The sequence below is a fragment of the Saccopteryx bilineata genome, chromosome 9, assembly GCF_036850765.1.
Source record: "Saccopteryx bilineata isolate mSacBil1 chromosome 9, mSacBil1_pri_phased_curated, whole genome shotgun sequence".
Taxonomy (NCBI): domain Eukaryota; kingdom Metazoa; phylum Chordata; class Mammalia; order Chiroptera; family Emballonuridae; genus Saccopteryx; species Saccopteryx bilineata.
The window spans coordinates 68,889,470-68,913,760 of record NC_089498.1 but is presented as its reverse complement, the minus strand read 5'-3'; the positions used below and the strand labels follow the sequence as shown (position 1 = coordinate 68,913,760).

General features: G+C 38.8%; 1 protein-coding gene across 4 annotated transcripts in view; it reads left to right on the top strand.

The window, feature by feature from the left end:
* CTNNA3 (catenin alpha 3) overlaps positions 1 to 24,291 on the top strand; it is a 2,095,157-nt gene that overhangs the window by 887,466 nt on the left and 1,183,400 nt on the right. The gene's annotated exons all lie outside the window — the stretch shown is intronic.

Below are 24,291 nucleotides of genomic sequence, written 5' to 3'. Positions count from 1 at the left end.
ACTGTTCTTAATTAGAAGAGAAATAAACCATTTTTAGTGTGAGTAGAAGAATCAAGAGATCATAAGGTTCAGTTTATTGTTGCTTCTGCCATTTATTACACTAATAAAATTTACTGAGCACATTCTAATAGCTTTGAATGTGCTATCTTGTTTTATCTTTAAGTAGTATATGATGTATGTCCCATTATAACTTTCATTTTTAAAGATGAGGAAACTGAGACTTAGAGCAGTAACTTGCTCAAGGTCAAATAGCAAGCAAGTGGCAGAACTGAGATTCAGAATGATATCTCTGTTATTCTTGAACTTCTAACAACTAGATGATCCTGCTTCAACAATCTTGTTACCTTCATTTTAAAATAACAAATAAAAATTAGCCTAATTGAAGCATCAGGGCAGGAAAGCTGTGGTAAAAACAAAAAAAAATAAATTAAAAAAAATTTTGCTTCCTAGAAGTTTGTATAAACTATTTTGGGGTATAAATCTTTTAAAGAAGTATTATAAAAATTAAGGAAGGTCAGTTTAATGTAGTCATTAAAGAACATGGGATTTTTGCACCTAAGTTCAAATCCTGGCTAAAACTTACGAGCCAGCCTGACCTGTGGTGGCGCAGTGGGATAAAGCGTCAACCTGGAACACTGAGGTTGCCGGATCGAAACCCTGGGCTTGCCTGGTCAAGGCACATATGGGAGTTGATGCTATCTGCTCCTCCCCTTTCTCTCTCTCTCTCTCTCTCTCTCCCCCCTCTCTCTAAAAAAAAAAAATCAATAAATAAAACTTACGAGCTATACACCTGTAAGTTCCTTTCTTTTCTTCTCTAGGTCTCAATTTTCTCATCTACAGAATGGACATGGTAATTAAATAGAGGGTTGATAATTAGGTCATTTTAATGTCTTTAAAAGTACCAAGAATAACATGTGGCATGAAATAAGCCTGCATTAGCTATTATTTGAATATTGACTTTATTTAAATATCAACTGATACTTCATGTTTTGTAGTATTTAATATTGTCTATACTGATTGTCATTAACTCATAAAGAACTACTTTAATGAATAGGTTTTATATTGTTCACAATGGATTTCTGAGTTTCTCTCAGGCTTGCCTTCTTTGATAAGAAAACATCCTAAATCTCCATTATCTCCACTTTATCTTTAAAATGACTCTTTTGATTCTACAGACCATACATAATTAATATTTGATTATTTTCTTCCCCAAAGCAAAATATGCTAACATTTGCCCCACAGAAGAAAACATTTTGTTTAAAAAATAAATGGCATACATTTAAAAGTTTGCCTTGTTAGTCTTCATTAGGTGAATTAACTGTGAAAAATCTCAGAGAGCTTTTATATTATCTAAGGATGAGAAGTGTGGTAAAAGTTAGTCATAAAAATCATAAGGGGTCCCACCAATATAGTCCAATGAAAAGCACTGGCTCCTCAGATGGTATGCTATTAATAGAGCAGTAGTTCCACCCAAAATACTATGAATGCATATAAAACCCTAGAGAGCTTGTTAAAAAAACAAAATTCCCAATCCCTCCCCCAATTCTCATTCAAGGGGGTGGAAGAGGCTGTGCTTTTCAAGTCTCTGGTGGACAATTAGGTTGAAGAAATGTGCTGTAAGGGAATAATAATAAATTTTCTCCTAGTAGAAAGAGATGATGTACAAACTTGTGACATTGTGATATAACTTCTATGGTGATAAAAGCATTGTTTCGTCTATTTTAGTTTTTCTAATACTTAGAACAGCACTTGGCACATTACAGATGCTCAATAAGTATTTATTGAATAAATACATATTTATGGGGGTTACAAGTATGTTTGATTTAGGATAGCTGGTAATGTAATGCTAGTCTTGTTTACATGCATTGCTCCCTGCAGAGTTCCTCAGCCAGTGAGCTTGGATATGATTTTGGAGAAAGACTTTTTAAAGAATGTGTGTGAAAAAAGGAGAAACTGGAAAGTAGAAACTTGTAGATGTTGAGCAAGTGGTCTTGACTTTTTATGTAGATAACTCATCTACATAGTGAAACCATAGATTTTATGAGAATGGTGAATACACTTTTGAATGTTGCCTTTGGCATATTACAACTTTTATCATGTAACATCCCTAATGGGGATTGACAATTTGTGTCTATTAAAAAAGACGAAAGGGAATAATATTTATAATTCCTCTCTTATATCTCTGTTGTTTGAAAGCCTCTGATTTCTCTTCTCACTTCCCCTGCTTCTCCATGGATAGTAACCATCAAGATATCTGTTTTGGCCCTGGCCGGTTGGCTCAGCAGTAGAGCATCTGCCTGGCATGCAGGAGTCCCGGGTTTGATTCTCAGCCAGGGCACACAGGAGAGGCACCCATTTGCTTCTCCACCCCTCCCCCTCTCCTTCCTCTCTGTCTCTCTCTTCCCCTCCTGCAGCCAAGGCTCCATTGGAGCAAAGATGGCCCCGGGGGGCTGGGGATGGCTCTGTGGCCTCTGCCTCAGGCGCTAGAATGGCTCTGGACGCAACAGAGCGACGCCCCAGAGGGGCAAAGCATTGCCCCCTGGTGGGCGTGCTGGGTGGATCCCAGTCAGGCGCATGTGGGAGTCTGTCTGACTGCCTCCCCGTTTCCAGCTTCAGAAAAATGAAAAAAAAAAAAGATATCTGTTTTGCCTAATAGCTGTACAGGGCCACTCTAGGAAGGGTGGAGGCCCTATCAGCTTTGTGCTTCTTATTCTTTTCTCATTCCCTGATGACTGGAGCACAGATTAACTCACTGAGAATGTAATTCTCTCATTTTGCTTTTTTGGGGAGGACTCTTGGGTGATTTAGGGTGAATAACATTCTCTGCTGTGCTACATACCTTGCCCTTAGTTCTCAAACATTGTTCTGGTATCTTGACTTCAGGTCTTATCTTCCTCCATAGTTCAGACTTCCATTCACTCTTTAGGTCTCATAATTGATATTTCCTCTTAATACTGACTTTGGTCTTTTCCTCAGAATGATTAGTAGACAGGCTTGGAGTGTATCTGATTTCGGGCACTTTGTGTGGCTCCTACCTTAGCAGGAGTCCTTAAACTGGCATCATTACCAGGTCTGTCCTGGGTCAAGGTAATGAAGTACCTGAAGAAGAAGACCATCATGAGGCTAGTAGAAAGATATCCAAGATAAAATAATGCAATTCTAAGCCAGACTGAGTATTTGAGAGTGCAGAAATTACTCCCAAAACAGAATAGTTTCTCAAAAGAAAATAAAAACATCTTACACAGGATGAGGCAAAAATGGTTTTACAGTTGTGAGTACATGAAGTACAGAGTTTATTCTGATATTATACTTACTAATTATTATATTATTTTCCATAAGAATAACTATAAACCTACTTTTGCCCCACCCTGTATTCTAAAAGATGTTAGTAATTTGCTGGTATACTTTTCATAGTTTATCTTCCATTTATTCATTGACTAAATCAAAATGATTATTTCTGATTTGCCTTTCAACAGAAGCAAAATTACAGTATTTGCCTTTCAACAGAAGCAAAATACATTATGTATTTAGCAAATTTGTTTGCACTTAATACAACATATAGAAAAAAATAGAAACTACCTAACATGTTAAATTTCTCCAATGAATCTGGGGCCCTAAAGATTTACTCAATTTAAAACGTAGTATCATGTATCTAAAGACTTTCTTTATTACACTTATAGTACTTCAAATAGCTTAATTGTTTTGTTTAAATTGGGTAAATAAATTCAATCTCAGTGCATAAAGCCAAATTCAGACCAATATGAAAATTAACTGCCAAATATAAACTTGGAAAATCAGGCTAAAGCGGATATACCAATATTTTAACTATGGGTTGGCATCAGAGATTTCATTTATCTAAAAATACACAGTTTTGGTACCAACTGTGTGCTAGACACTGTTTCAGACACTTGGAATACATCAGCATACAAAACAAAGATCTAAGCATACAATCTAATGGGGTAAGATAGTAACAAATATAACTTGTATATTATTAGGTCATCTGTACTACAGAAAAAAGAAAATTAAGAAAGAAAGAGAAGATTGGGAGTGCAAAGAGTGAGGTGGATTGCAATTTTAAATAGGATGATTAGGACTACTAAGAAATTGGCTTGAGTAAAACCTTGAAGGAGATGAGGTTGTTAACATTAAATATATATGAGGAGTGGTCAGTGCAAAAGTAGTTTCATGAGCTGAGCAACTGGAGGGATTGGTGATGCCATTCACTGCTTCCGTGAGTCAAGTATTGGGATTAAAATCAAGAGTTCAACACATTTGAAATATCTGAATTTGGCTCATTTTTCTTCAGTTGTATTAGACTTTAATTTTTGAAAACATCTTGATATTAGGCTTTAAAGCACCATGATGTATTTTAAAATATTTTATAAAGTGATTAGCAAAATTAGGCACTAAACAACAGCAACATAAATGACTATTCAGATGGCAGACAGAGGCAACATGTTTACATGTGCGCTGGGAGGACAATGGTACTGAAAGTTTTCCTGGAAATTGAAAATTACATAAACAGCAACTATGGGAACATTTGGCCTGAGAATTCTAGAAAATAACTTTGCTAAATCCAAAATGTCTTTGTAAAATAATTTAGAGAATGACATATACTTTTTATTGCATACATCAGTTGACATTTAGAATTTGGAACTGATTACGGCCAAACTTCCCAGTGTCTCAGTTTGCTTATCTGCAAAATGGAACTCATAAAACCTGTGTTATGAATCTCTAAGGCTTACTTAGGATCAGCTTTTCTAATTCACATGTAAATCATTTGGAGACTATGAAGTGCTATAAAATATTTCTGGAATCAGTTACTCTGAGAAAATGATTATTCCTCTGATTGCGTCAAGGTTCTCTGGTCATGGACATATACTAGAATGAACATATATCAAGGGTCACTAGCCTGACCAAGAGAAAAGTCAAAATTTACTAATATTATTTAAATTTTTCTCATTATTTCTTTTTTACTATGGTTTTAATAACAATTAATTATATGGCATACATCATTGACATTCTGATTTCTAGCTCATAAAGTGCTTTCACCAATAAATGCATTTGATCCAGATATTGTAAAGAGCTTAATGTTTTAGACTCAGTTATTCTCTCATGTAATAAGGTTATCAAAATGATAACATAGAGTTTCCTACAGCTATGGAAATCATTTCTCATTTCCAGTTGGTTAGAATACTCATATGCATTTGTACATTTGTAATTATATCCTGATCTTTCATCAGAGCATTAGCACATATCTGAAATATTCTTGGTTTCCATCTGCTTGCTTCAAGGGTTCCAATAAAAACCCTATCTGGTCACATATGATTCTTAGTGAACATCTTTGACTTAAATAATAGATAAATAAAGTTCCAGGTCTGATCATTAAAATGGTTTCTCAGTGTCTTACCGGAACAAGCCAAATTCAAATAAATGAGACCTTACAAGATTATCCAGCACATCTCTTTCTTCCTCACTTGGAGATACATTTATGCTGCAGCATCAATCCATATTCTCAGGTTTTATTGCATTTCTCACTGTCACTTTCTGCAGAGGTAGCCCTCAGCTAAATTTGGGGTAGGCAAAAGAAAACTTAAAGTGTAATGCTTAGAAGTCATCTTCTGAAGACTGAAAAGACTACATGACTTTGAGGAAATAACTGTTTTGGGTTTTTTTAGTGGAAATTTAAAAGCACTCAAAAAAGTAGAGAAAATAGTATAAATAGCATCAACTTAACAATGTTCAATATTTCACTAATTTTAGCCATTTCTACCTCCTACCCACATAAATTTTTTTTTGGAGTATTTTAAAATCAAATCTCAGAAATCATGTTACTTTAGCCAGATATATATTTACTATGCAGCTCTAACCATTAAAGACTTTTAATTTAACCATCCAGCATTATTATATCTAAGAAAATTAATACTAAACCCTTCAAGTTGGTTTATAGTCAAGATCTAAGCAAAGCCCAAACATTGCATTTGGTTTTCATGTTTCTGAAGTAAGTCTCTTTAATTTCTTTAATGCCATGGATTTGTTGGGAGATAGCAAGTCATTTGGATTGTAGCTTGTTCCATCTTCTACATTTGGTTGATTGCTTCACTTTGTCTTCTTTAACTTGTAAGGAGTCAGTTTTAATAGCATATATGTTGAGTCCATTCATTAATTTAAGCAGGATATCCAACCCCAGAGAATACTTGGGGTGCCTGTCTACTCTTGGTAGCAAATTCAAGACTTGCAGAAAGAAGGCCCTGGCCGGTTGGCTCAGTGGTAGAGCGTCAGCCTGGTGTGCAGAAGTCCCGGGTTCGATTCCTGGCCAGGGCACACAGGAGAAACGCCCATCTGCTTCTCCACCCCTCCCCCTCTCCTTCCTCTCTGTCTCTCTCTTCCCCTCCCGCAGCAGATGGCTCCTTGGCCTCTGCCCCAGGCACTAGAGTGGCTCTGGTCGCAACAGAGCGACACCCCGGAGGGGCAGAGCATCGCCCCCTGGTGGGCAGAGCTTCGCCCCTGGTGGGTGTGGCGGGTGGATCCCGGTCAGGCGCATGCGGGAGTCTGTCTAACTGTCTCTCCCCGTTTCCAGCTTCGGAAAAATACAAAAAAAAAAAAAAAAGACTTGCAGAAAGTTTGAATACTAAGAGATTTATTAGAGTTTAGAGGGAAATATGTACATTGCAGTTTTAATGCTACCAGAGACTTGAGTAATGGGCTCAACTGGCAAGTTTGGGAACAGGGATTAATATTCATGTGCCGTGAGTCTGTGATGGTTTAACTTTTATATTTACCAGTATTTCTGTTCTTCACTTCCTATTACACTTGCCTTTTTGCCTATATTCAGCAAAAGCAATTATTTGATATTTCTTGTTAAACATACCTGCTAATTTTTGTATTGACATTGAGGTACTCTTACAACAAAAGCTAAAAAAATTCCTGTCAAAAGAACAGCAATGAGAATTCATATGTAGTTGTTTGTATTGAGAAAAATCCGCTTTCTAGCTTTTCATTTAGAGCAAATTCCATGAAGAAACGTGGTACCAGGGTCACACTATAAAATTTACACTCCTGTACATATTACCAAATTTCTTTTTATTTCTCCCCATAGAACAAAGAAATTTTAGATAAAAGTCCCTTAACCAATTCTGCACCTTAATATTTGATGTTCTACTTCACATGGATGGTGGTGCTTTGAATATAAAGTCAATATTGTTTAAATGGTATCATAATAAACATTTTGCTATATTTCACATATATTCTGATGTAACAAAAATATTTAAAAGAAACAATTCTGTTCTAGTCCGTTTGGTCTGTTACAACAGAATATAAACAACAGAAATTTATTTCTCACTGTTTTGGGGACTGGGAAGTCTGAGATCAAGAAGCTGGTAGATGCCATGTCTAGTGAGGGCCTGCTTTCTGGTTTACAGTCAGCCCTCTTCTCTCTGCAACTTCACATGGCATTAGGGGCAAAGGAGCTCTCAGGGACCTCTTTTATAAGGCACTGCCCCTGTGAGGAGGACTCTGCCAACATGATCTAATCACCTCCCAAAGGCTCCACCTCTGAATACCATCATATTGAGGATTAGGGTTCAACAAATGAATTGTGGAGCTAGTGAGGGAACACAAATATTAAGTCTGTAGCATTTTCTTTATACTTAAAGCATTATGTATAATAGTTTCAACTAGGTACAGGAGTCTATTTTTTAGTTTGCCTTTCTGACAAAGATATCAGCATTAAGAATTAAATTCCCCATCCACCGGGCAGGGGAAGATAATAGAAATCTTAATTTGGATTAAAAAAAACCCCACACATAATGTTCCATTGCTTAGTTCTATTTTCGTTTCTGAAACAATGTCTGATTATTTTATTTTATGCTGCAAACCTAAGAGATATTATAGTTCTGAGGGAAGAGAAACCTTGCATGGGTTTGCCCTGTAGAATAGGAGAATAGGAGCCTAAGGGTCCTTATTTTACAATAAAATATATCAGTTTATTTGGGGACTCTTTAACTGGGCTGAAGAACTCTTTTCTATATTAATGCTTAATCCTTATTGGAAAATGGTTCCCTTAATAGTGTGGGGGAATGCTTAGGAATTTTTCTGTGGCTAATAGCAGAGCCCCCATGTGGCAACATTGTGATTTAGGCAGAAATTGACTTAGTCCTTAAAAACAAATGCCACAGGTCCTTAATAACAATAAAATTTCTTTATCTGGTACTAGGTTGAGTATTTTTTTATTCAATGAGTATTTGCCAAGCCCATATACTATTGTTGGTGCTGGAGATACAGCAATGAAGAAAACAAAGTGCAGCCCTGGCTGGATAGCTCAATTGGTTAGAGCATTGTTCCAAAGCACAGAGGTTGCTGGTCCGATCCCCAATCAAGGCACATACAGAAACAGCTTGATGTTCCTCTCTCTCTCCATCTCTCTCTCTCTCTCTCTCTCTTCCTTCCTCTCATTGAAATCAATAAATTTAAAAAAAAAAGAAAAAGAAAACAAAGTGCATACCATCGGAGGACTTGCATTCTAGTTGGTGAGATAAAAAATAAACATCTTAGACACACATTACAATGTTGACTAGAGATAAGTGCAGTGGAGAGAAATAACGGAGGATGAGGGCTAGTGACAGATCGATAGAGTGGTCAGAGAATCCCTTTCTAAGGACTTCACATTGAGAGCAAGTAGGAAGCAACGCATATGATTCTGCCCTCTCAAACAGAATCTTTCTCTGAGATGTTTATTGATCACCACAGAGACCTTTACGGTGGCTTCAGGCAGTGGCAGCTCCCTGCTTTGACACTTCAGCCCAATAGCGGACATACTCTCTTTGTGGAGCAAGTACCACAGCTGAAAGTTTAAACAAATTTTTTAAAAATTGGAGGAATTAAAACTTAAAAGAGCCTGACCTGTGGTGGCGCAGTAGATAAAGCGTCGACCTGGAATGCTGAGATCACCAATTCGAAAACCAAGGCTTGCCCAATCAGGGCACATATGGGAGTTGATGCTTTTTGCTGCTCCACCCCTTTTCTCTCTCTCCTCTCTAAAATGAATAAATAAAATCTTTAAAAAAAACTTAAGAGATAACACAGAGAACAAACGTAGAAACATGACTGATAAAATGAGTTCACAGAGCTGGCTTTGAGATCCAGTTTTCTGATTGGAGGTTGGCACCAGGAATGTTGGCTCCATCAGATGTGATGCCACCCATTCAAGAACTGTTGCAGGTCTCATCATCATATCACACAATAGGCCCAATGTTCCCACACGAGTTTCAAACATACAATAAAAAGAGAAGCTTTTCCTCCAAGTGCCTCCCTACCTTTTCCTTAGTGATTTTTCTTCCATTTTTTATGTTTGTTTGTTAGTTTGTTTGTTTTTGTCCCTAGAGCTTATGGTGATATGTTTTGGTATTTTTTTCTATTTATCAACAAATAAATTTTATGATATTAATCGATAATGGCTTATAGAATTAGCTTGCATGGTGAACTTAAAATTTAATGAGTAACTCTGAGAAATAGAAAATATTAAGGAATCATAGAGAACAGAATTCTTTCTTCTTCTTTTTTTTTTTTTTTTTTTTTTTTTGTATTTTTCTGAAGTTGGAAACAGGGAGGCAGTCAGACAGACTCCCACATGCGTCCGACCGGGATCCACCTGGCATGCCCACCAGGGGGCAATGCTCTGCCCATCTGGGGTGTTGCTCTGTTGCAACTAGAGCCATTCTAGTGCCTAAAACAAAGGCCACAGAGCCATCCTCAGCACCCGGGCCAACTTTGCTCCAATGGAGCCCTGGCTGCAGGAGGGGAAGAGAGAGACAGAGAGGAAGGAGAGGGGGAGGGGTGGAGAAGCAGATGAGCACTTCTCCTGTGTGCCCTGGCTGGGAATTGAACCTGGGACTCCTGCATGCCAGGCTGACGCTCTACCTCTGAGCCAACCAGCCAGGGCCTGAGAACAGAATTCTATGTATATAATTTGAAAAACAAATAAGAGAAAATTTATATTGAAAACATCCTTACCTACTTCTCCTTAGCTTCTTCATCAATCACTCTTTATTTCCGTCTCATAATATTTCCGAACATTGTTGATAGTTTTATTTTTGCTATTTTAACTGAAGATATAGTATACTCTTTCTCAATTTCAACATTGATGTTAATATAGTATGAAATAGAATATAACAAGATGATTGCGCTAACAAGATGATTGCACAAACAATGATGCTGCTGGCTTACGTGGGGTACTAGATTATGTTTCCATTTTCACTTAACTTTTTTTTTTTTTTTTTGCAATTAAGAATTGTTCTCTCTCTCTCAAAATTGCTTAGTTTTGTTTGTACCTAGTATTAGATATTTTTCCCGATGCTTTTTTGTTTGTTTGTTTTTTGTATTTTTCTGAAGTTGGAAACGGGGAGGCAATCAGACAGACTCCTGCATGCACCCGATTGGGATGCGCCCGACCGGGATCCACCCAGCACGCCCACCAGGGGGCGATGCTCTGCCCATCTGGGGTATCGCTTTGTTGCAACCAGACCATTGTAGCACCTGACGCAGAGGCCACAGAGCCATCCTCAGCGCCCAGGCCAACTTTGCTCCCATAGAGCCTTGGCTACGGGAGGGGAAGAGAGAGACAGAGAGGAAGGAGAGGGGGAGGGGTGGAGACACAGATGGGTGCTTCTCCTATGTGCCCTGACCGGGAATCAAACCCGGGACTCCTACATGCCAGGCCAACGCTCTACCACTGAGCCTGAGCCAACCAGCCAGGGCTCCCCAATGTTTTAAAAGGTTTGTCAAGTGCTTAATTTTTCTAATCAATGCAGACAATTGATTTTTTCTGCAGCATTCCATTTCTCTGGTCCAATAGCCAACAATAGCTGTTAATCTCATAGCCCCTCACCATTCGTCAGTTGTGGTCAGCCCTGTTTCTTGGATGCCATATATTTATTTTCTTAGTTTACCACCATTTTGTTGAAGTACATCCACTAGTAGATTGCTAAGAAAAGGTGCATGTGAAACAAAAATTATGTCTGAATCTTTTTGTCTTTACTGATTAATAAATTGGTTGTATATGTAATTCACAACTGTTAATCATTTTTCCTCAGAAGCTTTAAGCCATGGTTCCACTGCCTTTACACACCCACTCCTGCTGTTGAGAATCAAGTGCTATTCTGATTCCCGCTTCTTTGTGTAATCTATTGTTTTTTTCTCTCTGGGAACTTTTACGATACTTTATTTTCCTTGATATTTGGATATTGTACAAAGATATATTTTGTTTGGGGAAATTTCATTTCTCTTTTTTTCTTTTTTTGCTGGGTAGTTAGCAGACCTTTTAAATTTGAAGAATTGTGTCCTTCAGTTTTGTGAAAACTTACCTTTTCTTAAAATTACCTCTTCCATTTTCTATGTTCTCTGAACTTTTATTGGACAGATTTTGGACTTTTGGGATTGATTCTTTGTTCTTTGTTTTTTTTTTTTGTTTTTTTTGTTTTTCATCTTTCCTACTTTCCATCTCTTTGTCTTTTTTTTTTTCTCTCTTACTTTTAGGTGACATCTCAGCTTTGTCACAAGATTTTATTTATTTATTTGTTTCTTTTTTTAAATTTGGATTAAATGTCAGCAAACTATCTGAAAATAAGTGATACTGTTGGGTCAAGTGGTGTAAACAAAGTTAAGTTTTTGTAAATAAAGGAACTTATTTGCTCACTCACTTACATATTATCTGCGTGTGCTTTCACCCTGTAGTGGCACAGTTTAGGGCTGTGAGGCCTCTAACCTCCCAATGTGTACTATGTGTGAATTTACAGAAAAGCTTTGCCAACCGCTGTCCCTCTCACACCTCCTGTTTAGATGAACATGTTTGTTAATTCCAGGAACTCTTTTTGGTTCTCCTTTCTCCTTCTTCATAGCATACTGCTTTACCTTTATAAATGTAATATCTTTTCTCACTCTGAGGATATTATATGAGATGTTTTGGTAATATATTGCTTGCTACAATGTCACTATTTTCTTTGAGATAATTTAGAGTCTGTTATTTTTTTTTAGATTTTATTTATTGATTTTTAGAGGAAGAATTTTTGGGGAGTCATGGGAAACATTAAGTTGTAGTCATTGCTTCCTGTATGTGCCTTGACCAGGCAAGCCAGGGTTTCAAACAGCTGACCTCAGTATTCCAGGTCGACGCTTTATCCACTGCACCACTACAGGTCAGGCCAGAATCAGTTATTTTTGGCTGATTTCATGTTGGAAGTTTTTTTATCAATTGTTATATTTCTTGTGGGTTCATTCAGATTAATGAGTAAGGCACTAAAAGCTGAGAGAAGGTCCCCCGTGTGTGGGCAAGGTTTTGGCTTGGATTTTGTGGTATCAAGATTAATCAGTGAGCTTGCCTTTTCACTGAGGAATGTCCAGGTGTGTATATGTAGTGTTTCTCCCCCCAGAGATGACCTTCCATCTCCTGCACTGAATCTAGAGGGTGCCAGTATTCTACAGACAAGACAGAGGAAGGTGCTGAGGTCCCCAAGTTCATTATACACATTGTCGTTTAATTCTTTCTTTTTAGGCCTACGGCTCACTGCTTTGCCTCATATACTTTGGTCTAGCTTCTCATGTTTGAATTTGCCAGAAAATATACTTTTTCTCTTCTCAGTTGGAAGATGAGAATAGTGTGTTAGCTCAAGCTGATTATATAACAAATACCATAGACTGGATAGCTTACACAATAGAAATTTATTTCTCACAGATTTTAAAGCTGGAAGGCAGAGATCAAGGGACCAACATGTGTGGGTTCTTGGTGATGTCCCTCTTCCTGGTTTTCAGATAGACACATTCTTGCTGTAACCTGACACAGCAGAGACAGGCATCATCTCTCTCCTTTGGGCTCTACCTTCATGACTTCTTACCTTCCCCAGGTCCTACCTCCAAATAATATCACATTGGGGGGTAAAGGTCCAATGAATTTGGGGGTTTGGGGGATACTTTATTGGATTATGGTGTGATGATGGGAATCTGGCAGTTAGTTATTACTCTCCTTAAAGACTTTAAACCAGTCTCCATACTGTTAATGACCTTTATGGCCTTTACTTTCTGGAGCCCCTTAATACATTTCTGTACAATGTGGAGGCCCCCCCTCAGTAAGCAAGTAAGTTGTAGCTTTCTTGACTCTAGTCATATATTATGAATTATATGTTTTAAAAAAAAATTATAAAAATGATTCATCCAGCCTGACCTGTGGTGGTGCAGTGGATAAAGTGTCGACCTAGAATGCTGAGGTCGCTGGTTTGAAACCCCGGGCTTGCCTGGTCAAGGCACATATGGGAGTTGATGCTTCCTGCTCCTCCCCCTGGTCTCTCTCTCTCTCTAATAAAAATGGATAAATAAAAAAGTGATTCATCCATTTTTATCTCTTTTTTATCCTCATTTGTGTTCATTTACCATTAAATGAGTTTTGGGGAGGCAGAGGCAAGAAGAGTACGTAATCAATCTGCCATGTTTCAGCAATGAATTTCTCATGACAGAGTGTAGGCATGGCCAGTGATGACAGCAGATGTGGGAGAGAGACTGGGTAAGTCGTTACATACACCAGTACTATAATCCAAGCATTGACATGGAGGTAAAGGTCTTTAATATTAAAAGTGAGGTGCTGTCTTCACTTTTAATAACTAGTAATAGATATCATTTAGTCATATAAATGATTTCTTCTAGTCTTCAGCTATATTTGATAATGAACTTTCTCTTAAAGGCAAAAAGCCTACATTGATTTTATATTTTTTTCTCTTTATAATATGTTGTTAATCATGAAAAGATTTTTGATTTGGTGTATATGATATTTAATATTGATGTTTTCCTCCTGAGATACTCTAAGTTTCTGCCTAGAGAAGCAAAAATAAATGTGTCATTACGTGTTTTGGCCATTAGACCTAATTCTTAAGCTTTTTAGGTTTTGTGGGAATACTTCTAAAAGACTTGAGAGGTTTTACATAATTTCAAGTAGCTTACAAGCTTTGCAAGTTAAACTTGAAAAAATATTATAGTAATGCCAAGTAATAGTGATATAAAAGCTTAAAGAATCACGAAAAGAACTTTGAGATTATTTTGCCCAGCCCACATTTGACTTATCAGAAAACTAAGCCCAGGGAGAGGAAATAACTGGCTCTGTTCATATACAACATGGTATGGGAACTTTGAATGGAGCATAGATCCTTTGACTCTAGTTGGAATTTTATAACCCTTCTGTCTTCTTTGAATCTAAACCAGTCTTTATACCATGTAAAAAACAATAGTGGACATTAATAGATAATTTAATTTTTTCTAGCCCCATCTAGATTTATCCAGACAATTAAGACTTAAAATCCATTTTGTTAAATAGAAATGAAATATGTAAGTCTTCAACTACACTATTCTCGAAGCTTGTTTTTTTTTCCTGTCATAAGTAGTATATATTATTATAAAACATAGGAACCATAGTTTCACTATTCAAAGGTAATCCCAATTAATATTTTGGCAACTCTATAGATTTTTAATTACCTTGAATTTAGTGCCTCATATCCCTTGCCATGAGAAAATTTATTTTAATTTCTTCTGTTGGAAGTTTTGTTTACAGAACAATATTGATGTTGAGTTACTCAGGCTTACCTTCCCCTGAGTCAGTGAAACATGTGAATTATTCTCTCTGAAAAGGGAAGAAATCACTGATATTATACATAGTTTCTCTCCCACATGGCCACCAGAATCTTTTAAAATCTTAATCTTAAATAACATAAATCTTTTATTCCATGCCAAGGGACAAAGTAAACAGAAAGAATTATTTCTTTCTTCTCTTTTGAGATTTGGTGAGTCTTTAGTTAAATGGCCTGAAGGTCAACACCAGAATGGTTTTACCCTTTCCCTAAAATAGCACCACCAACCCTGGCTATATGGCTCAGTTAGTTAGAACGTTGTCCCAATAAACGAAGGATGTGGGATCAATCCCTGGTAGGGGCACATACAGGAACAGATTGATGTTTCTGTCTGTCTGTCTCTCTCCTTCTCTCTCTCTCAAATTAATCAATAAAATTAAAAAATAAAGTAAAAAATAAAATAAATACCGCCAACAATTTGTGTGTTATTGTCATATTGAATACTTAAATAGCTCACTGTCACCTCTCATTAAACAGCAGATTCATGACTCATGACGCTCAAGGTTCTTATGATCTGATTCATTTTGCTGTGATAAAACCAATCAGTCATGGAGGAAAGTAAGAATCTTATTGGAGTAGGGCACCATAGCTTCATCCCAATGCCCTGTACTTTGATGATCTCTGTTTGTACCTCCATCTTGTCCACTTCTGTTTGCCTCAGAACTCTAGTTTATTTATGGTACTTGCTTCCTATACAGTTGGTTTGCCATAATGTCATCAATGCCTATGAACTGCTTCAACCTGAAAAGTTCTACTCCGAGAGCACTTACATTTGTGACTGAAGGAAATACCCTTGTATACACAGAACAATTCTTTATTTGAAGTTGTTTGCCAAATTGCAGGAGCAATATCACGACAAACTCCTTATTTGGGGCTATTTACTCCTATTTCTCAGCTGGAGTCTTCAGGTGGCTTTGGGCATAAGTGGGCTTTCATTAAGGATCTTACTGGAATAGATATAGCTTAAAACAAAAAAAATCTTGCCAACAGGGTCAAGAAGCCTGGCTTTACAAGCCAGCTTGAGCAATCCTGAAAGAAGGACTATTTATAATCTGGCCTTTGTCTGTCTATTTTGTGCCAATTTGCATTCCAGGTGTTAGAGGTGGAATTAATAGACAAGAAAATATACATTTCTTTATTCATAGTGTTTACAGCCCAGAAAGGCATGCTGGTGAAAGACTTGTTACAATGTGGGTAGTGAATGCTATTGTAATAAAAGCACAGGGTACTATGTGACTTCATAGACATGACAGCCATCTAGAGGCAAGAACTGAATTAAATCCCCTCAAAGAAAAAACTACAGTTATAAAAGTGAACGATAGAAAAAATAATAATACTATATAAGTGATGAAACTTAACTGAACAAGAATTCAGCATGACCAGAACCTCTTTGTGAATGCCTGTTAGTCAATGAAAAACCTGGTACCAATTTATTTTATTTTTATGTATCTTTATTGAATTTCTTGGGCTGACATTGGTTAATAAAATTATATAGGTTTCAAGGGTACAATTCTGTAATACATCATCTGTATATCGTATTGTGTGCTTACCACACTATCAAGTTTCCTTCCATCACCACTTATCTCCCTTTACCCTCTCCTACCTCTCCCGACCCTCCTTTCGCTCTTATAGTCCTCATACTGTTGTTTGTGTCTCTGAGGTTTTTTTCTTTGCTTAATCTTTTTACTTTTCTCACCCAGCCCCCTGATCCCCACCCCCTGGCAACAATTATTAGTCAGTATCTTTTTAAAAAATCCATCTTAGGCATCTTTGGTAGTTTGCATCACCTTTTCATCCTAAACATTTTAAAAAACAAATGAGATACAATGGCGACAGCTTGGGTAAGATACTTGTCCACAAATATAACTTATTGTGTGTAAAGCCAGTAGCCACGGCCACCATCACAGCCACCTGGCCCATGCAGGTTCACATTTGATTTGGACAGACAGTAATGAAATAACAGAGCCAAAAACTGGTGGGCCATTAGCTTTAATCCTAGCTTGCACCTGGCAGGCAAGAAAATGCACACAGTGGGAAAATGCTTCCCTTTCCATTTAGAGCTCCCAAAGCCACTGACTCATCCGAGTTTTCTAGAATCAAAGATTTCTACCTCACCAGCCTTATTCACCTCTGTTCCCCATCTCCTGCTATCTGCACAAACTCTGCACAAACCAGCTTCTCGTTCAGCATTACGCCATCTTGGCTGCCTCTCTCCTCCATGTGGCCTTTCTCTGCTCTCCTCCAGCATGGGCTCCTCTGCCCCATTTTATAGTGTAGAGATCAAAACCTTTAATCCAATATACAAACAAGGAAGTCTCTGATACAGAGTAACTTATCTGAGGCATAATGGGATTCCTCATGAGAGTGCACCACCCCAATTATGCAACAGTCAAGGGTATGAGGAAAAGCTTAGTTTTTAAAAGATCTTAGTATTTAAAGGGTGGGAAAGGCTTATTCTTAAAACTGAGCCTTAGGCTAAAACATCCCTGCCTACTTACAGCCTGTCCCCCACACCCAATGCAAACTATAAGCAAGCAAACATATATATCATATTTACAAACTTATTTGACCAACACTGTTACAAATGTAGACCTGTTGTCAAGATAGTTGTGTCTGGAAGTTTCTATGCTGCAAAAAACTAGCATCAAGTTACACTGTCACCGCAGAGGCTTGAGGTCAAAACAAAAGCAAGTGAAGTTGTTGTGTGCAGCAGTATATTGCAGGGAAAAGTTTTATCTCATAATGCAAAATCAAAGTGGAATCCTGATATAACTTTTTTTGGTTTTACCCATAGGAAAATGAGTTGTCTTAGGCAGTTTATGCCAAGAAGCCTGGCATGTGCCATGGAATAACTCACCTTAGACTTTTCATTATCAGAATCAATTTGAGGCCATCATATAGAGCTTCTAGCTAAGGCTTTCAAGCAGACAATTCCCAGATGTGCTGTGTGTAATGAAGCCAAGATAATGTCTGCTGGAATGATAATGTAACTTCTCTACAAAATACATGCCTTATGGAAAAAAAGAAAAAAATCCCCAAAACGTTGATATTTTGAGATTGGCTTCAAAGTTTTTAGTCAGTTTCTCTAATAGTTTTCTCTACATCCACTTTATAATAATGAATTATCTGGGTTTATTTTAATTTAGTTACCTCATTTCATCAGGCTGAAAATAATAATCAAGGAAGCCTGCCATTATCTAATCTTCCAGTGGTCATGGCACACATATTTTGATATGTGTTGAAGATGGATAGTCTCAACTAGTAGATAGTTTTAAAGCCAGTAGCCATGGCCACCATCACAGCCTCCTGGCCCATGCAGGTTTGCATTAGATTCCGACAGATGGTAATGAAACAACGAAGCCAAGAACTGGTGGGCCATTAGCTTTAATCCAAGCTTGCACCCAGCGGGCAAATAAAAACACACACTGGGCTCCAAAACCTACATTCAGTGCTAAAAAAGCTACTGACTTATCTGAGTTTTCCTAGGATCAAAGGTTTTTACCTCACCAGGCTTATTCACCTCTGTTCCCCATCTCCTTCTCTCTGCACAAACTGGCTTCTCCCTCAGCACTCCTTGGCTCTTTCTCCTGGCCTCCTCCACATGGCCTTCTCTCTGCTCTCCTCTCTACTCTCTCTTCTAATGCTAATCTCAGGAATAGAGAGAGAGCAAGCTCCCTGTCTGCCCCACTTTATAGTATAGAAACCAAAACCTTTAATCCAATATACAAACAAGGATGTCTCTGATACAAAGTCTCTTATCTGAGGAATAATGAGATTCCTCATAAGAGTGACCACCCTACAGCAAAAAGGGTGGGAAAGGCTTAGTCCCAAAACCTTCAGGCTACAAGGATCCTACCTGCCCACAGCCCGCCCCCAATACACATTAATCTAATCATGTCTATCCCAAGCAAGAAAGGCAACCAATACCATCACCTGGGCGAGGGGCTTCCACATGGGTAGCGCCATCTTTAACAAGTGAGCATAATATATTATATCTGCATAACAATAGTGATGGTATTCTCTGAACTATAATTGATGATGAGATGAGTTGAGAACTTCAATCATTGTGCACATTCATTAGATTCATGTATGTTTGTCATTTGGTTCCCATTCCTCACAAAGGGCACCACTTGTTGTAGAGACCATAACTATTCAGAGTCCAAATAGAGTGCACCAAGGGACCTAGGGGAGACGGCCTCACAATGCCCTATACAGGTTTCATGAAATGGCCCCGACCCCCAATCTTTATGATATTAATTGATATGCACAAATAGAAGCAGGGAGAATTAGGAAGTCAGGAAAGGGAACTTCTTTAGATCAGGGAACTTCTTTAGAGCAGATAAAAGGGCAAGTGAAGTAGCTCAAATGTCCCTACCTATTGAATAATTGAAATTGCAAATTTTATCTCTATTGTGCTGCATTCAGCACAGTACTACTACATTCAGTACTTTTATCAGTAAAGCCACTGTGGATTTTGCCTCAGGGCACTGAAATCTGTCCCTGTTCTAGGTTCCTATTCAGGACCTCTACATATGTTCATTTCAGAGTTCTTAGATATGAGACATTGAGAGCTCCAAATTTGACAGGACTATAATACAAATTTTTATTTTCTTTAAGATAGAAAATCTCTCAAAATATGAATTTTAGGAAACAACTGAAGTGTCTTGATGCTTTCAATACAGTCCACAGCACATACTTTTTAAAGAGAAATGAAGAATTATTCTTTGTTTATAGATTATGATTGTCTACTCATTGCATGAGATTATATCAAATATTAGCTATTAGAACATTAGATTGAAAAGTTTTTAGTACAAGAAAGACAGTATAGTAACCATGGAAATTAAAAAGTACACAAAAGCAATTGCTTCATATTTTTTTAAGTTGATTATTCTTAGTAAAATAGAAAAAGAGTTGTAAATTAGTAAAACAGAAAAAGTCTTTCAAATTATAAATTATCTCTGACTAAGCTTAAGCAATGTGCATGATCTATAGCAAGAGAATGGGAAGAAAACTGGCAATGATAACAACAAAAATGTTAACTGATGAACAGAGGGAGAGATATAATATGTTTCTGGGTATGAAGACTCAATAGCCTAAGTTAATTTGTGTATAAATACAAAACAACATGATTAAAACCACAACAGGAATTTTCATGTTTAATTCTGTGCTTTAATCATTGTTTTTGTAAGGTCGGTGGATAATGGGGGATGGTCACGTGGGGAACTCAGACCCGCAAACTTTGACTAGGACCACCCACAACCAAGCGCGCCAAAAGAGGCTTCACACAACCGTTTGGAAAAAAGCGACTGTCTGCCAGCCAGTGAGATTTCACCATGTCATGTTAGCTTGACTTCCCTAGAGGGACCCCTTTAAATTTACCCATGCAGTCTCTCCGTGTGCGATATTCCTGACCTCCATCTTCTAGGCCAGTGAATCTCGTCCGAGGAATGCTCTGTACTGAATAAAGCCTTTTGTTATTCCACACTTCGTGGCTCTGAGCCCCGTTCTTTCCTTCTCGGTGGGGGAAAAATACCTTACATTTTGGTACCGAAAACCCAGGAGGAGTAGAAGTCCGCAAGGACCACTCCTCTTCCTCTTCCCCTCCATGAAAGAACCAGGAGAAAGAACCAGGATCTCCAACCTTCCACCCACTTCGGCGCATGGTGCGGTAAGTCCCCTGCCTCCGCCTTCCTCTCAGTTTTTCCCTCCAAGACTCCCTGTCCGAAACTGTAGCTACGTCAGGGAAGTCTTTTCCGTTCTGAGTGAGCATGTGCTTCGGAAACGTCCAGAGCATATCCACTTTACCTTTTCCGTCCGTGGCCAGACCTTGAGTTTTTAGAACGCTAATACTCAAATCTGACCACTCCGAGGACTGAGGGCGGCCATGGGGGCACAGGAATCTCCCTCCCTAAAGAAGAAGAAACTCTTCTTCTTTGCTGTGGCCAGGCCACAGAACCCACTGAATTAGCCTCCTGAGGGACCTTCGGCGTTAACACCCTCACCAATTTAACTATTGCCAAAAAAGCTGGGAACTGACTGGAGATCTCTTACATACACGGCTTCTAATTATTCGCATACCTGTCCTTAATCTCTGTGCTGCCTGTTCCACCGTGCAGGCCTTTTTCTGGCCAGAGAAACCTCACTTAAAACCTCCACTCCTGATCTTTCCTTCTCCACAGACTCCCAACTCTCTCTCCCTCCTGTCTGACCCCCAGGGGTGCCCCTCTCTTGGGACTTCTCTCTGGTCCCTCTGTGGACCTCTTTTGTGCTTGGATCTCTTCCCTCTGAGAGCCCCCTTTCCTCCTTTCACAAAAATCTGTATCTTATTCACCACTACCATCTCTCTTTCTCCTCCCCTGGTGATCAGGGGCCCCTTCCCTTCTCCACTGTGTTCTTAAACTCCTTCTCTGTCAGGCCATTCTCAGCCTGGCATTGGCTCTTACACCAGTTTTCAGGATGTCCAACCCCAATTTCCTTGCAGGAAGTTCTGGCCTGTCCTGCCTTTGGCTCCAGTGTTTCCTGTAGGATGGGTGCCAGGCTCTGCATGAGCCCTCCTCCTCTTATTCTCAACCCCTCCCAAACCCCTATCTGGGACCTGTGAACATGGCATTTAAAGTTTTTAATGGTCCCAACTAGTAGAAACAGGCCAAGGCTGTTCGCCAGGCCTGCATGCAGCAGAAGGTAACGCTCCAAACCCCGGCTCTTGTGGCAACGCTGAGACCAGCAGAGCCACCAGCAGCTTGCTTTAAGTGTGGCAAGCAGGACCACCGGTCCTGGTAGGGCCCCTGCCAGCGGCTGCCCACTGAGCCCTGCCCTTACTGCAAGCAGCTCAGTGACTGGTGGAGTGATTGCCCCTTTGGGCAACAGGTTTTTCCTCAGTGCCTCTATGTGAAGGACAAGCTGCCCGAATGGGAAGGCCAATCCAACCAGGTGGGCACATCGATCAAACTCCTAGGACATGGCCTGGACTTAGAGAACCCAGGTTATGCTTCAACAAGTGGGTAAGTCCATCTCATTTCTTGTGGACATGGGGGCTACCTTCTCTGTTTTGCCATCACACTCTGGACCTCTAATTCCCTCACAGGTCTCAGTTATGGGAATGGATGGGACCCCTTACTTTCCCCTTTTTACGCCACTCCTGACATGCAGTTCTGCCTCAAGCTTGCCTCCTTACAGGACCACTGGCAGTTGGAACCACTGGACTCCATCCATCTCCAGCTCACCAAAAGGCTGGACCTTACAAATCCCCCTATTACTCCTCTTTTTTTAAATCCTTACAGGACCACATCCACAAAGTTTCTCCAATCATGGCCACACAGATGTTCCTCCTGACACCCCCCAAAGCCACCACCTTCTGATCTCCCCTCCCCACGATGCCCCTATTGAGCAGGAAGTAGCCAGACGAATAAACGGCACCCCTTTTTCTATTTAACACAAAAGGTCAGAATGTAAGGTCAGTGGATAATGGGGGATGGTCACGTGGGGAACTCAGACCCACGAACTTTTGCTAGGACCGCCCACAACCAAGCGCGCCAAAAGAGGCTTCACAGGAACCGTTTGGAAAAAAGCGACTGTCTGCCAGCCAGTGGGATTTCACCACGTCATGTTAGCTCGACTTCCCTAGAGGGACCCCTTTAAATTTACCCACTCAGTCTCTCAGCACATGACTTCCCTGGCCTCCATCTGGCCTCCATCTTTCCTTTGGGCCTGGGAACCTTGCCGGGCGGGATGCGCTGTACTCAATAAAGCCTTTTGTTATTGCACACTTTGCGGCTCCGAGCCCTCTTCCTTCCTTCTCGGCGGGGAAAAATACCTTACAGTTTTCATTTTAAGCATTCTATTACGTAAATTTTTAAATGTACACTAAAGTAGAGAGAATAATATAATGAACTTTTCTGTACTGTCACCCAGGTTTAATGTCACCAATTATTACCACATGGCCAAACTTTATTTATGTATATCCTCCACTTATTACCTCCACCACCCAGTGGATTATCTGGGATTGAAGCAAATCCCAGGCATCATATATTTTATCTGTAGTTAACTAAAAGATAAGATCTCTTTTTAAAAAGGTATTTCTATGATGCTATTATTCCATTTTTCAAAGCAGCAAAAATTTGATGGCTTCAGGTTAAGTCTTAGTCAACATGAAATTGAATATACATTGTATGATCAGAGGCTGCCACCATAGTGGCCATGCACATGCAGGTTCTCAATTGAATTTGGACAGATGGTAAAGAAACAGTGGAGTCAAAAAATGGTGGGCCATCCCTTTTGTTAAAGTCTTGCAACAGCTAACAAGCAAACACACAGGGGAAACATTTCCTTTTCACTCAGGGCTCCCAAAGCCACTGACGCATTCTCCGTTTCCCAACCAGGAGAATCTTCTTCGGTTTCTCCTAGAATCAAAGGCCCCACCAGTCTCAGAGGAGCTTGCAAAGCCCCTCAGCTCTGTTCCCCATCTGTGCACTTTCTTTGTCCCTGCCATCATTTCTTCCTCCACACCCTGCATTCTCTCTGCTCTCTCTCTGCAAACATGGCTTCTTTTTCTACCTCTTCTCCTTTTCTGCTGTTTTCAAAATTTCTGGTGTGAAAACCTCTCCTCCAGCAAACATTAGCAAAACAATAGCCCTTCCCAAGCAGGAAGGTAATTTGCAATTTCACAGACCACAGGTACCTGGTGCTGCCCAGCCCCCAATGCAAACTAGAAGTTAGCCAACATAAGAATCATATTTTATAAACTTATTTGACCATCACACGTACACAAAATCTCACATATACAGAAATGCATAGTTGAATTTTATGAATCAGATACAACTAGATCTTCAGTTGGCATTTTATTCATATAAATCTAAAGTCTGTTACACTATAAATTCAACCCTTCCTCTATTTTTCCCTTGCACTTTGTTAAAGAAACAAGATTACTTGTTTCTTTATGATATCTTCTTTAATACATCTTCATGATATCACTTAAAATTTTCCTCTGACCTCTATTTCTGACCTGTGCACTTTATCTAGACATTAAGGTTTGATCAATCCAGATTTGATGTTTTGTCAAGATTACTTCATTAAGGATATTGGGCCTTTCCCATTGCATCACATTTGGAGCCCATAATGTTTAATGTCTTTTTATTACGGTGTTAAGATTGATCCATAGGTTTATATATGATTAGCCCAATTCATCCATTATAAAGTTTCCCATTAATTTTTTAATTAATGGTTTAGCTGTCATTCATGATTATTACATAGGTCTATTTGTTCAATAGTTATTATAAAATAGTAAGATTCTAATTCTATCATTCCCTTGTTGTTTATTAGTTTTAATTCTTCTGTATAAAGAATACTGCATCAGCTGTTTATGTTGAGGCTCATTTTATACAGACAAGGCAGAAAAAAACGCCTGATTCTCTTTAATTGTAAGTTTTCAAAATAGTTTTGTTTTCTAAAATTCTCTAGAAATAACTATTCAGTGGTTTTATACACCACTGTAATTTCATGGATCTTAACATATTTGATATATTTTAGTCTATTGTAGTTGTTGTTCTTTATGAAGTTGAATTTATAGCATCTCATCATTCCCAAGGAATTTATTCAGTTTTGCTCCTGAATCCTTTTTAAGTGACCCCAG